Source organism: Passer montanus, unplaced genomic scaffold (assembly GCF_014805655.1).
Source record: "Passer montanus isolate IOZ18808 unplaced genomic scaffold, ASM1480565v1 scaffold8, whole genome shotgun sequence".
Taxonomy (NCBI): domain Eukaryota; kingdom Metazoa; phylum Chordata; class Aves; order Passeriformes; family Passeridae; genus Passer; species Passer montanus.
In genome coordinates, this window is record NW_024373256.1 from 10,357,863 (window position 1) to 10,371,458 (window position 13,596).

Consider the following 13,596-nt stretch of genomic DNA (forward strand, 5'->3'; position numbering starts at 1 on the left):
ACACCTAGAGAATAGTAAATATTGGTTTCATCCTATTTACATGCCTTTAGGGGGTTATATTCCTGTCTTGCTGAGCATCACAAAACATAAATGCATTTTTTTAAAAAAAGATCCTACAAGAAAGATTCTTATGACTTATGGGGGGAAAAAAACCCAACCCAAACCAACCATTTTGTATAATTCTTACTCTTCTGTGACAAATGCTAGCATTTCTTTCAAGTCTCCTCACAAGGCTTCTCTGATTACAAAGTTGTGCAATAGGGCAATCTTACTAAACAAATCAATGGAGTTTTAAATTTCAAATAATAATAAAATAGGTTTTTTTTTTACTTAAAGCTATTTTTTCAGTATAATCAGACTCAGTACAGCAGAATAATTTTTTTCTTTTAGACTAATACCCTCTTTTTCCCAGAAAAAAACAAACTCTTAGCCTGTGAATTTTAGTGAGAACTACATGGTTTAGTGAGAACTACATCATTCTTTGCTTGATCCAAAACAGGAAAAGAGAAAAAGTAGAACAAAAACTGATCTTGGCAAGTGAAATGTCTCCTCTGTACTAAAAAACCCTAAAAGACAGAGTTTATAATCATCCCTTCTTCAAAAGAAGTGTGAGCAGATATCACTACACCATATATTGATTCGTGGGGTTGCTGTTATCTTTAAACCAAGTTTTAATCAAATTTCATGATCAGAACAGGAAGCAACAAACTGAAAGCAAACATCCTTACTCCAGTCAGCTTCTAAAATTCTTTTGCGTTGGTTTCATTTCAAGTGTCTGACTTCTATTTATCTAAGAAAAGGGAAAAAAATCAGCATCTTCTGGAAAAACTGCAAAATGGAAATGTTGAAATGTATAAACCAGCTTGCTGGCAAGGTCCTCCTGACAGCAAGGCAAATGGTTCCAAGAGATTGAATCTTTCTTGAAAGGCCAGAAAGTATCAGGCAGTCCCAAATTATTGAACCCTCTGACTTCAATTAAAACAATATCAGCTACTACCTTTGTGAACTTGAAAACTAGCATTGTATGAAGTTTGAATATTCAAGCCTCTGATGCTGGGATGGAATCCAAAAGGACAGAACTAAACTGACAGCATCCTAAAGCATCCTGCTACAGCATGGTACTAAACTGCTTAAGACTGGAGGGGCAGGGTAGCATGCTCCTTGCAGAGAGGACAACGGTCTCACACCACATGAGCTGAGTGCCCTGCTCTCCATGCAGATGAAACAGGTGCCACTAAGCTTCTTCTTTTTTCTTTTTTTTTAATGGAGGACAGGAGAGAAAACAAAACATGTATATGCTGATCCAGCCTGGAGGAAAAACATCCTCAGAGCCAGGCTGCTCAGAGGAAGGATGCAATGAGAATGGGGTGGATCATTCAGAACAGGAGCCTGATCCCCAGCCTGTCTCTATCCAGCTCCCAGGTGATTGGCAAACACTTCCCAGGGCAGGTACCTGGCATGTGCTGGGAACAGCAGGGCAGGAGTCTGAACCAGTGGAGTTGCTTAAGCAGACTACAAACAGTCTCAGTTCTGTCCTGAAGCATTTTTAGCACAGATAAGAAATGAAACAACCTCAGTAGGTGAGAATAAAAATCTGACACACATTAGTTATCAAGGCTGCCAGGAGAACTGCAAGCAGAGACTTAAAGGCAGCCAAATCCAGTGGACAGGGGTATATGCAGTGGGCTTCTCATTCAACTGAGAAGCTGCTTCCCTGTCAAAAACCTCAAGAAAATTATTTGTTCCCACAAAATGATTTGAATTTTGACAAGTCAGTATTTTCCCTTATGTATTCTATGTAAAGCAGTCATTTTAGGTAAAGCCATTATGAAAATTCTCCAGAAGTGTTCACATTAGTATTCCACTGCAAGATCAAGATCTGAAAGGCAATACTGCATTCTGCAAGATTTCAAAAGAAACAGGCTCCTGCAGTTCCTCACACTATATAAAGTCATTTATAAGAGTGTTTTATATGTCTGGGAATGAACTTATAAGGCTGCTTTCCCCATGTTTCTGGAAAGAAAAATGAGAATGCTTTTCTTTCTCTTTTCTGAAATGAAAACTTTTATTCTAATGTATTCCTAACTTTCCATGAGAGATGAAATAAGAAACTGAGGGGGAGATGGGACACAAATAAGACAGAGAACACACACACACAAAAAGAATCTCCTGTCATAGAATGGTTTGGGTTGGGAGACACCTAAAAGATCATATAGTCACAACACCTTTCATTAGGCCAGGCTGCTCCAAGCACAATTCCAGGGATGGGACAGCCACAACTTCTCTGGGCAACCTGTGCCAGTCAGTGCCTCGCCACCTTCACAGGGAAGAATTTCTTCCTTATATTTAAATCCAACACTTCCCTCTTTAAAATTGTTACCTGTTTTCCTATCATGTTATCCTTCCCCATCACCCTCACCAAAAGTCCCTCTCCAGCCTCTTGGAGGCCCTTTAGGCACTGGAAGAGGTCTAAGGTCTCCTCAGAATCTTCTCTACTTCAGACTGAACACCCCCAGCCTCCCAATCTGTCTCCAGAGCAGAGGTGCTCCAGCCCTCTGAGCATCTTCATGGCCTCCTCTGGAATTGCTTCCACAGCTCCACATCCTTCTTGTGTTGGGGCCCAGGGCTGGAGGCAGCTCTGCAGGTGGGGCCTCAGCAGAGTGGAGCACAGGGCACAGTCCCCTTCTGCTGCAGCCCAGACACATTTGGCTTTCTGGGCTGTGATCACATTGCTGGGTCAGGTTGAGCTCCTCTTCCACCAACACCCCCACGACTTCTTCCTCAGGGCTGGTATCAATGTCCTCAAGCCCATTAACACAACAAAACCTGGAAGTCTGTTTATATTAAAACTTAATTTGTTTATGAAATAAAAATTTTGCATCCCAATATCTACTGACATGTAAATATCCCGTTTAACAGTAGAGGTCCTGCAGTACTTTAGTACAGACTTTAACACAGTGGAATTGTTTTTCAGTTGGATGTACTGCTGGTCATGGGCCTGGCAAATGTGGCTTCAAGGTTAGTCTTAGTTAGTCAAAAACCTTGACTAAAAAACCCTCCAAACCCAACATCACTACTTATTCTAAAAATGCAATAAACAGTAGGAAGTATAAAAAGTTCACAAAGTTACAATTCTGCTTTTGGAAGGGTGGAGAGCATTATTCACTCAGATGCTACTGGAGCCCATAATATTTACACTTAGCCATTAGGAGAGAACACACCAAAAGGTATATTCCAAAGGGATAGATCCTTATTTTTTCATTATGGGTTTAATTATACTGTATTAACTGATACACCTCCACTGCAGCAGATGGGACTCCTTTCACCACAGGTGGTCTTCTTTGAGCACAATGTCTAAGCTCGACGTTCCCTACCACAGGTTGGTAGAGGCAGGTTTCCCAGCAAAGATAAACAACTCAGCACAAGGCAGTTCAGCTCCCATGCAGCCACACCCTGCACCTGGCAGGGCTGCAGGCACTATCAAAGCAGGCAAAAAAACCACACCAGAAAGGCTGTTTCTCACCTGTCAGGCTGGTTTTAGGTCATGTGAGGGAGGAGAGTGAGGGAATGGCTCTCCAGCCCTGGTCTTCAATGTTTTCAGCACAAGTGATTCAACATTTTAAGAGATGTTTCATTATGCTATGCCTTAATTTATGGCATATATTTATGAATCCCTGTTTGGACTCAGCTACAGTAAGTTGGGAGTGCTTTGCCTGTCACAAACATAACCAAAGGAAGGAGGCTGCAAAAGCTATTCACACAGACTTTGAAAACCAGGCTTAATCTGAGAGGTGATGCTGCTTTTGCTTCCAGTATAGACCAAAAAAAAGAACTTAAAAAAGACTAAAAACTGCAACATCCAAAGGTTTGAATAAAAAACAAGCGCTTGCTGTAGTCCTGGGTTAGATGTCAGAAGAAAGGAGAACATGCACATCCACGTGGCCCCCTTGTTCCTCACAACCCACCCACTGGATCTGGTTGCAATTCCACCCTCCTCAGGAATTCAGCAGCAGTGCCAATCAGCCTTGGCTATCTATAAACTGTCCCGAAGATTTTGGAACAGCTGCCAGCAGCTTTATTGACAGTTGACTGCTTTAAACTTTTGTTTGGATGCAAATAAAAGCTTTCATCCCATTTGCCAAACACTGAAAGGTTAAGGCAGATGAGAAGACCTTATGCCACAGGAAGATGCTTTTATCTTCTACAAATGTGACACTCAAAACTTGCAGGGGATTAAAAAGCTCAGAGATGATTTTATTATAGCTAAGAAAACCCAAAGCAGAACACACACTCTCTAAAGGGAACAATTTTAGGATCACAAGCTAAGTGCTTTGAAGTCAAACTGTCCAAGTTAACATAGCATCAGATAAAGTCCTGTGTTCTTGGAGTAGCTGTTACGATAAAGTTTAATATATTACTAGATCCCATACTTAGATTGCAAAATAAAATATCAAAAAGCCTTGCCTTCTCTCTCCTGAGTAGAACACTGCAGAAATAAGGATATTACAGGAATGGCTGAACTACTCAGAATGGTTTATATACACAAGGGGATGAGGCATAGTGCAGCACTGGCTGACAATATACAACAGATTCCATATGTGCAACACTGAAGTAGTTGGAAAAAGTGAATCATCCTGCACAGAATGCAATGAGCAGTTTATGGCATTCAACATGCACATGAATATGGGTTCAGAACTTCACCACACCCTCACTCAAAACTGGACTCTTACTTATGGGTAAAAAAAGTGTTAAAATTTTTGTTTTGTTTGCTTGTTTGGTTTATTTGGTGGGGTTTTTTTCTTACTTTAAGTGTTGTACTTTTAACAGTGGGGGAACTGAAGTAATTTTTATTTCTCAGGTGTTAGCAATGATTTGCAAGTGCACTTTGTTAGCACACAAGCAGCATGTTTTGGGCTGAAGACATTAAACTGACACTCTACAGGACATTGTGGTTTGCAAAAAAGAGATAGGAGTCCTTGCTGTGCATGTTTGGCTTAAGTCTGTACCTGAAGCACACACTAAGTTTGACTAACTCCAAAGATGAGGCTGATTTTTAAAATGCTGATGGTTGTCCTAATAAGCAGAAGCTCCTTGCTCAGAGTACAGCCTCACTGGAGAAAATGAGTAGTGTTGTGTACCTTCAATGGCCTCACTGTCTCCTGTTCCAGGGCTGCAGTTCCTTTTCACTCCTTGTTTATCCTGCTGTGAGGACCAACTCAGCACCTGGTCGAGGCAGCAAGGCAGGGAGATGTTTGGGCATCCCCAGAGCCAGTGCCAGGATGTTCATCTGAGCTGCCTCAGCAGCTCTGGCTCACTTTGCTCCTCACCTGTTACTGGGAGAATCAGTCAGCAGCCAACACCTGCAACCCTGAGAGGAAGGGGAGCTGGACAGACACTCCAGCTTTAACACCAGCGGAAATGAATATATACTCTTGAAATGAAATGAGGATTGTGACATGTTGTTTTGGGAAGGCATTGATAAATTGGGGCAGTAAGTGCTCAAATTTATCAGTAAATTACCCTATGGTGGCAGTAAGCTTGTGCATAATAAAGGAACATGGGAAAAGATATAAAATATTTTTTCAACTGTAATTTGAGAGCCTATGGAATAGGCTTTCAATGAAAGGAGAATAAACAGCTTGCTATGGTTCATTCAGAAGAATTCAGCAACAAAAAAGGCTCAAAGTTCTCAAATACTCCATATCTTTTTGAAGTTTGGTACTGTCTTTGTAATGCCTGATTAGAAAAAAAATCTGCTTTTCTCATGTAAGGGAAATGGCCTATCTTCTAAGAGAGAAGGAAAAACTTACAGCTACTCTAGGAACTTGCATGTATGTACCCTTTTGGGGCTTAAATGGAAAGCTTCACATACCAGGTTGTCAAACCTATTCATAGTGATGGCAGAATTTGATTCTAAATCAGTAATTTTAAAAAAAGCCAAAACAGCACAGCTTCTTTGAATTGAATAGGCAGCATCAGCTTCCTCCTAACCCCCAATAACAGAGCTTGAATGGTGGCTGGTTTTGTAGTTAAGAAAACAGGACATGTGGGTGAGGGAGAGGAAACAATCTCCTTTGGGATGATGACTGGAGGTGCCCCACTGTGACAGTAGCCTCTCAGGCAGAACAGGTACTGCAGCTTTAGACACTGAGCAGTTCCACTGCGAGGAACTGACACATAAAAATCCAGTCTCCACTCCATTCATAGTGTGTTCAAACACACAGAGCTTGCTAAAACACAAAAATATACCTAAACTCACAAACTGAAAAGTCAATGCAATGCTTCCTTATGATGTGGTAACAAGCTGCCCAGGACAACACCATCCCAACCTGAATGAAGAAACTCAAAATAAAAAACATCAATGGATAAGACTAATGGGGAAGCTCAGATGAGAACACACACTGGATAAATGACTCATCCCAACAGACCTCACATATTCTTTCAGGAACAATTCAGAAGTCCTGTACAGCTTTTGAACTCAAGCAATTCAGTGCTGATGAAGCATGTTGCTAAATCCCACCAAACCCACAACCATTTGCACCTACAAAGTGTTGTCAGGTCTGTATTTTCACAACAGCCTTTAGCTGTTTGATCTGGTAACTACAATAACGTCCACATACATAAAAAGCTGCTAAGGACAAGACCTTTACCTTCCACCACCTCCTGCAGAGCAGCTCTGCAGTGAAACTGCAGCAGTCCTACAAGGTTGTGGAAGTGAGGAACAACCTGATTTGTCCTGTTTGCAGGATAATTTTTCCAGAAAAACACTTGCTCTCAGAGGAGAATTCAACTTCCATCAGCAGGAGATTATGCCACAGATATTGATAATATGATAATTTAACTTTTTTATAACCTACAGTCTGAAGAATGAAGAAACTGTTGAGATTATGCTCTTATAACTATTGCTCTCCTCAGCTTTTGCAGGAGAGTACTTGATGCACCTTCAGTTCTCTAAAATTTATTTGGACAGATCCCATCTCATTTCCTGATCATCCTAATGATACTTTCTTATAAATTAAAAGTAAAAATATACAACTTTAATAATTTTTACTTAAAATTGAGAATGCTGCTCGTTCCTTTAACAAAATCCTGCTCTTTGATCTAAATCCTAACATGGTGGAGATCATTCCCAGTGACACTGTTAACTGCCCAGATAACCCATTTCTATAAGGAAGAGCAGATGTCAATTCTGAACAACTGGCCAGGCTGGAGGAGCACACTCAGATTTCCTTTTGACTGACCTGTGTGTGTTTCCTTCCTGTGGAAGCAGGAATTGGGCCAGAGGGAAAAGGGAGGAGGGCTGCACACACCCAGCCCCTCAAGGCTGGTTCAGATGGAAGTGACTCCACTCCTCTCCTGAGCCTCAGATCTCCCAGTCACTAACAGTGCTTTGCTCAAACTAATCTGTATCTCTCATTCACTCCCTTTGTATCAACCAGATCTTTACAGTCTGCTGTGATGCTCTAGTCTTTGCTTCTTTCCCCAAGTCCCTAAACCAGAATACATGTACAAATCCCAGCTATTATAATACACATTCAGCTGCTTTGTGAAATTAACTCTTTTTTTATGAAGACCCTTATGATAACATTTTAGTATTGGCAAGTGCCTACATTCAAAAATATTGTGTCAGGCCGCAACATATATTATGACAAAATTAAAAAATTATAGGTGTCAAAAAATTAATTTTGAGCTTCATTTAGATGACAAATACATTTTCTTCTTCTTTTTTTAATATAAGGGTAAAAGGCTTTCACATATTTCTATGACTGCCTTTGAGAAAACAGTAAATGCCTGAGACTCATAATAATGTTGCAAGAATTACAACACACTGCTGTTTCCTGATACCCTTATGCACTGTTTACTTACCAGGATTTAAAATGCAAAATTTGTAAGAATCATTATTACTTCAAATTTATATTTTTTTATTAAAACTTTATTGCACTAAAAGCTTAGCTCTTAATAATGATAGGGCTCATGCTGTGCACATTTTGTGTTAATACTTTCAATCACTATGAAAACTATTTCTAGTTTCAGAGTACACAGGTCCAAATTTTGCCTGTGGCAAAATCCACTTAAATAAATGAGATTAAAGAATGCATATCTGCAGGCAGAATCTGGTTCATTGCCATGTCCACGTCTCATACAGCACCCCAATGTTCTCATGTAGAGTTAAATGCATATTCCACTGACTTCAGCAAGTCTGTTTTCTCCCTTTTCTGTACTGCTTGCTGTGGGATTCAGTTAAGTGGCCATTAAAATACTTAAAATTACATAAGAATTCAGTAGGAGTAGCAATATTATGTTTTTCTAATAGACACTTAGAAGGAGCTAACATATGCATGGAGACATCATAATAATAAAGATGGATTTCCATCATAATAATAAAGAAAGATGGATTTCCATCATAATAATAAAGAAAGATAGATTCCCAAATGACATAGATACAGAATTAGAATCTTTGCAGTGTGGTCCAGTCCTCAGAAGATATGCTAACCCAAAAATTCTTCTAGATTATCCAGTTCCTGGGTTTGAATTTCTATGTGTACATATTTGATAGTATACAATGTACATGTGGACAAATTTATATGGAGAGAAGTGCATCTGCATGTCAGGCTTGCTATTTGAGTGAGAGTTCTGCTGGAATGCTGTGGTTTGCTCCATGGGGAGGGAGCAGAACCATCCCACTGATGGCTCAGAGTCCCTGTTTATTTACCTGTGTGCTCTGTAGAACAGATCCATACAGAAACAGAGTGTCCTCACTGGTGGAGCTGCTTGTCACTCAGCTTTGGCTGCAAATGAGTAAGTCTTCTTGTTTGGCCTCTTGTAAGAAATAAAAATCCTAAGTAGCTTATTTTACTTTACAGATCAGATGAAACTCTATTAACTCCTTGCATTCTAAATATGTGATGTTTGGAGTGTATTGAGTAGTTCTCTTGGAGAAGCAAACACCATATTTTCTAATTAATTCTAAATGATTTAAAATGTTTTAAAAATTTGTGCTTTTTTTGGATTACAAGGTCAATAGCCAAAGTGACAAAATACATTCTTCCTCTAAGCAGTTCAAGTGTCTGCTTTTCAAAATAGTGTCTTCTTGTAGGGTACTTTGACCTTCTTTTGGATTTTGTTTGTACAAATGAAATCCTAGTCCTGCCACTCCAACTGCACCCTCCTGCAGACTTCAAACAACAGCAAATTTTCTGTGGCCAAGGCCTTATTATGCCCCTGTAATAATACAATTCAGCCTCTTGAATTTCTGCCTCTAGTAGAGTGATGGGTTATAAGTTCTTTTCTATGGTATTTGATTTGTAAAGCTCTGTTTGGAGGGTTGGGTTGCTATTGCAATTCTTTTGGCAGGATGGTAAGCCACACACACGTTTATTTGTAATGTATTAAGCCCTTGACATACTGCACTGTACTTCAGAGGCTCTGCAATTTTTTTTTTTTTGTTGTTGTAGCTTGCCTTTAGTCCTTGCCAATTTAATTCTTTTTCTTTTCCAAACAAAGCTACGATTGTTAAATCCTAATGTTAAAGCATTTTAATAGCTAGATCCAGTTACAAAGCTAATTTTTAATTTACCATTGTCTGGCCAAGTTTTTACTAAATAGAAAAACTCTGCAAATGGGCCAAAGAGACATGATCCAGTAGCCAATAGCATCAAAATACCCTCTGATTTAAAGGTCTCTGGACTTAATGCTTTTGCTACTTTCATCCATAACCACTTTCTGAGGGACTGGTTTTAGGAAGTTCTCATAAAACGATCACTGCACTGGCAAACAACTTTGTTTGATCCAGAGGCAGCACTACAGTTTGCCTTGGCTACTTTTTGCCAGAATTTTTTATTTATTTTCTTAAAGTAACCATAACATTAATACAAAAAACCAGCATTTTCCAGGAGAACACCCAACAGTGGGGAAGAAAGGAAGGGTATGCTCTTTCTTTTTATGGAACGTCATCTCCTCAGATTTGCATATCCTGCAGATCAACTTGGTAAACAAACATTTTAATTAATATCTCCTATATTTATTTGCTGTATAAACCATGGAACTAGCTCCCTGAAAATCTGTGCTGTTAAGTCTTGTTTCGGCACAGTCTAACTGCAGCCAACAAAAGACATTAATTTTCAGGATATTTTTGTGCTTGTGCAAGAGGCAGTGAAGAACAATAACTGATGGAAGCAAGGAAGGAGGAAAAGGAAATGTCTTCTGATTCGTCAGGATTTCGTAAGTTTGTCAGAACTCCTTCCAAGCTCCTCGTTCTAGACTCAGCAAGCCTGAACAAGGACTTCAGCTCTCAAGGAGTTAAGAATTGTTGGGAAGCTGCTGCTCTTGCTTAACCTCCCAATGTTTCTTTGAGGGGGAGGAGGAAACATTCCCAAGGCTGGAGTGGGAAGGGGTATGTGAGTCAGATTCTTTACCAAGGACACACTAAGGTTTGTACAGGTCTGAGACTCTTTCTACAAGCATACCAGGGCTCTTGGGGATGAAAGCAAAGAACCCTCTGATCCCTGCAGAGGGAAAGGAAAAGTGGGACAAAGGTGTGAGAACTTTTTTATGGCTCAGTGGTTTTAGGGGACTAATGGATTTGTGGCATAGCAGCTCCTTTGGATGGACTTTAAAAGAGCCATGAAACAGGAAAAGTCCATAACACTCTTTTCTTTCCCATTGTTTTCTCCATCCTGCTCCTCTTTACCATTTACTATCCAATGGTAAAATTGTCCTACAGCATACTTACTATTTATTCAATTACAGACATGGCAGCACTGCCATACAAGCCTACATTTGAACTCACTTTCATTGATGAAACCACTTCCCAATCAGCACCAGCTCCTCAGTATTACTTATGTTGGCATGGCAGTAAATGTAACTTCTTTTTTGAAAAGTAAGCAAAGAAAGGGTCTAGTAGTGTTGTATAATCTGAATCAATAATATGGAGGATTCTTGCACAGATTCTTGAAAAAAAAATGCAGTGCCAGTTTTGCTGCTGTGCTAGGAGTCTTTCATTAGCACATTGGTTTTCATTACAACAAACTAATGGATTGGTGTTACAAGGATGCCTATAGAGGATGGTGCCTTATATGCCTCTTGTTAGGAGTTTTGGGATAGTATTTCTGTTCTGGGAGAAGTCAGATTACAGCCTGTCTAGGCAGAGATATTTTCATCAGAAGCCATTTAACAGTTGGACAAGTAATTACACAATTACCCTACTGATCAGCAGATCCCTCAGTCTGAAGTCTTCTCTTCCTTGTGATCAGTGGCAATCATGAGATTCTTTTCTTCCAGGTTCACTTGTATTCCTGTTCAGATAAATCCAAAGATCTTGTTAGCCTGGTTTTACTCACAGCCTCTTATTGCACAGAGCATGCCATGATCCCTGCTAGCTACAAAAATACTGAACTTGCTCATCATCTTGACAGAAACATGATAAAGCATAAACTGCAGCTATATAATCACTGTGAGTAAAAAAACCCCAACTTATTATTCCACTTGTTATATTACAAATTAATGAGATCAACACTTCTACTGCTGCTCCATTTACATATCTGCAAATCGTCTGTAAATCAAGGTTTCACATGGAACTCTCACCATCCACTGCACACTGCCAGTAAGATCAATATCTGAGCCTGAAGTTCCATTATACAGCCTCTCCTGGTCATGATGGCTACTCAGCCTGCACTTTCAGACTTTGCTCTGAAAGCTCTTCATGTGAAAAAGGGAATTCTAACTACTGGGAAAAAAAGGGCTTATCTCAAATACACAGGTAGTGGGAAGTGGGAGATATACCTCTGTTCATTTATGAATTCTGGCTACTTTCAAAGATACTGTCTAGGACATGGCAAGACAAGCAGGAAGAACTGGCATGGAATGGTGTGGCTTGTCTTGTGTTTCCATGCCAGGAATTCTGTTGTCAGTGACTTTGCTTTCAAACAGCTTCCCTCTCGACTTAGCAAAGTAGAAGGGGGTACTTGGATATAACACATTTTCCTTCACATCATCATCTCTCCTGCAAATTAGGGAAGGGAAAGGCAGGAAAAGGTCAACACCTCTTTCAGATACTTAGCACTGCATTAGTAAAAAAAAAAAAATCACTCAAAGCAGATCAGTCAGGCTGTCATGCTTACAGTGGCTGGCTCAGTGTGAGGTGCCACTTTGCTGAAATCCCTGGGAATTGACAAGCAGGCTTGTCTCCTCCACTTGATATGTGTAAGCTTCTCATTTTTGCTCCTTCAGCCCCACAACTATGAACATCTCCCCTGAGACACACTGGAATTCCCATTCCAGTCTAACCTCAAGGCAATTACCAGAAACTAGGTGTTGTACAAACGAAAATGCAGCCACTACTTTAAGTGCCAGTCTCTTCTATCCAGAAACTTGGACTACATGAGCATAGAGAAGCATAAATTGTAGTGAACACTGGGGATTGTTTATGGCACTGGATGTTCTTGTGTATGATCCTGAAGTGATTGTGAACACAAGATGTGTTTGGCAGTTACAACAGAGCTGAAGCTAATATCAGAGTGCAAAAGACACTGTAAGAGATTAGAATGTCACCAAATGCCATCCACCCTAGCTGAATGGCTTGCAGTGTTTGGTAGTGCTGGTGGTGCTTAGATAGACAAAGCAACTCTTTCACAGTATTCCTACAACTCTGCTTTTTAACAAGATGTGAGATTCCTAACAGCCGTACAAGGGCACTAATGCTGCACTTCAGAAAAAATGAAGGCACAATGAAGTAGGGCCATGCTAATTTTTGAATACTGACCAACACAGTGTTTTTGATCAGCATAATAGTTGCTATTTGTGTAAAGACTCTAGGAATAGCGATAGTATTGCTGGAATTCATTACAGCTCTAACAGAACAGGTAATCTCTGGGATTGGGAAACACTGCTCGTAAACTTGCACGTACAGTCTGAACAGAAAGAGTCATGGTCTGCTGGATTTTTAGGTAACATCCAAAACAAATGTTGACAGCAACTTCTGCAGAACTGTAACAGAGGGCAAGACGCAAAAGAAAACAATGTAAAGCAGACAGCATGGTAATCACACGGGAACAGCCAGATTTCCTCGCCAACACCACACTGTGGTAAGGGCAGGTGAGACCTTTCAGCCATCTAAGCAAAGAGACTGTAGCAACACCAAAACCTGCAAGGCAGCCAAAAAGCCGAATTGCGGTCTTCAGCCTGCTCGAGTGACGGTGACTAGCATCGCCCCGCTGAGGAAGGCTGTGTGAGGGCCAGGCTGGGAACGGGCACGGCCGGTGACCGATGTTTGCCACAGGCGATGGCGGCTGGCGAGCCCTTCGGGAGGGCGGCGGGCGTGAGGCGCGGGCAGTGACCCCGCTCTCACCTGCGCTGCCCGGGGACGGCTTTATGAGCGCAGCTTTCCTCAGCTCTCCACACACACGTTTTGCTCCGTGACGAATAAGCCCAGGCAGCAGCGCGCCCAGCCTGGCACGCCGGGCTCCCGGCCAGGGCAGCTCTGCCCTAACATGGCACTCGCTGCCGCCCGGGGCGGCCCCAGGCTCGTCCCTCAGTGGCGCTGCCGGCGGCCGGCCCCGCTCGGCCCGGCCCGGCCCGTCCCGCCGGGGGCAGGGGCTC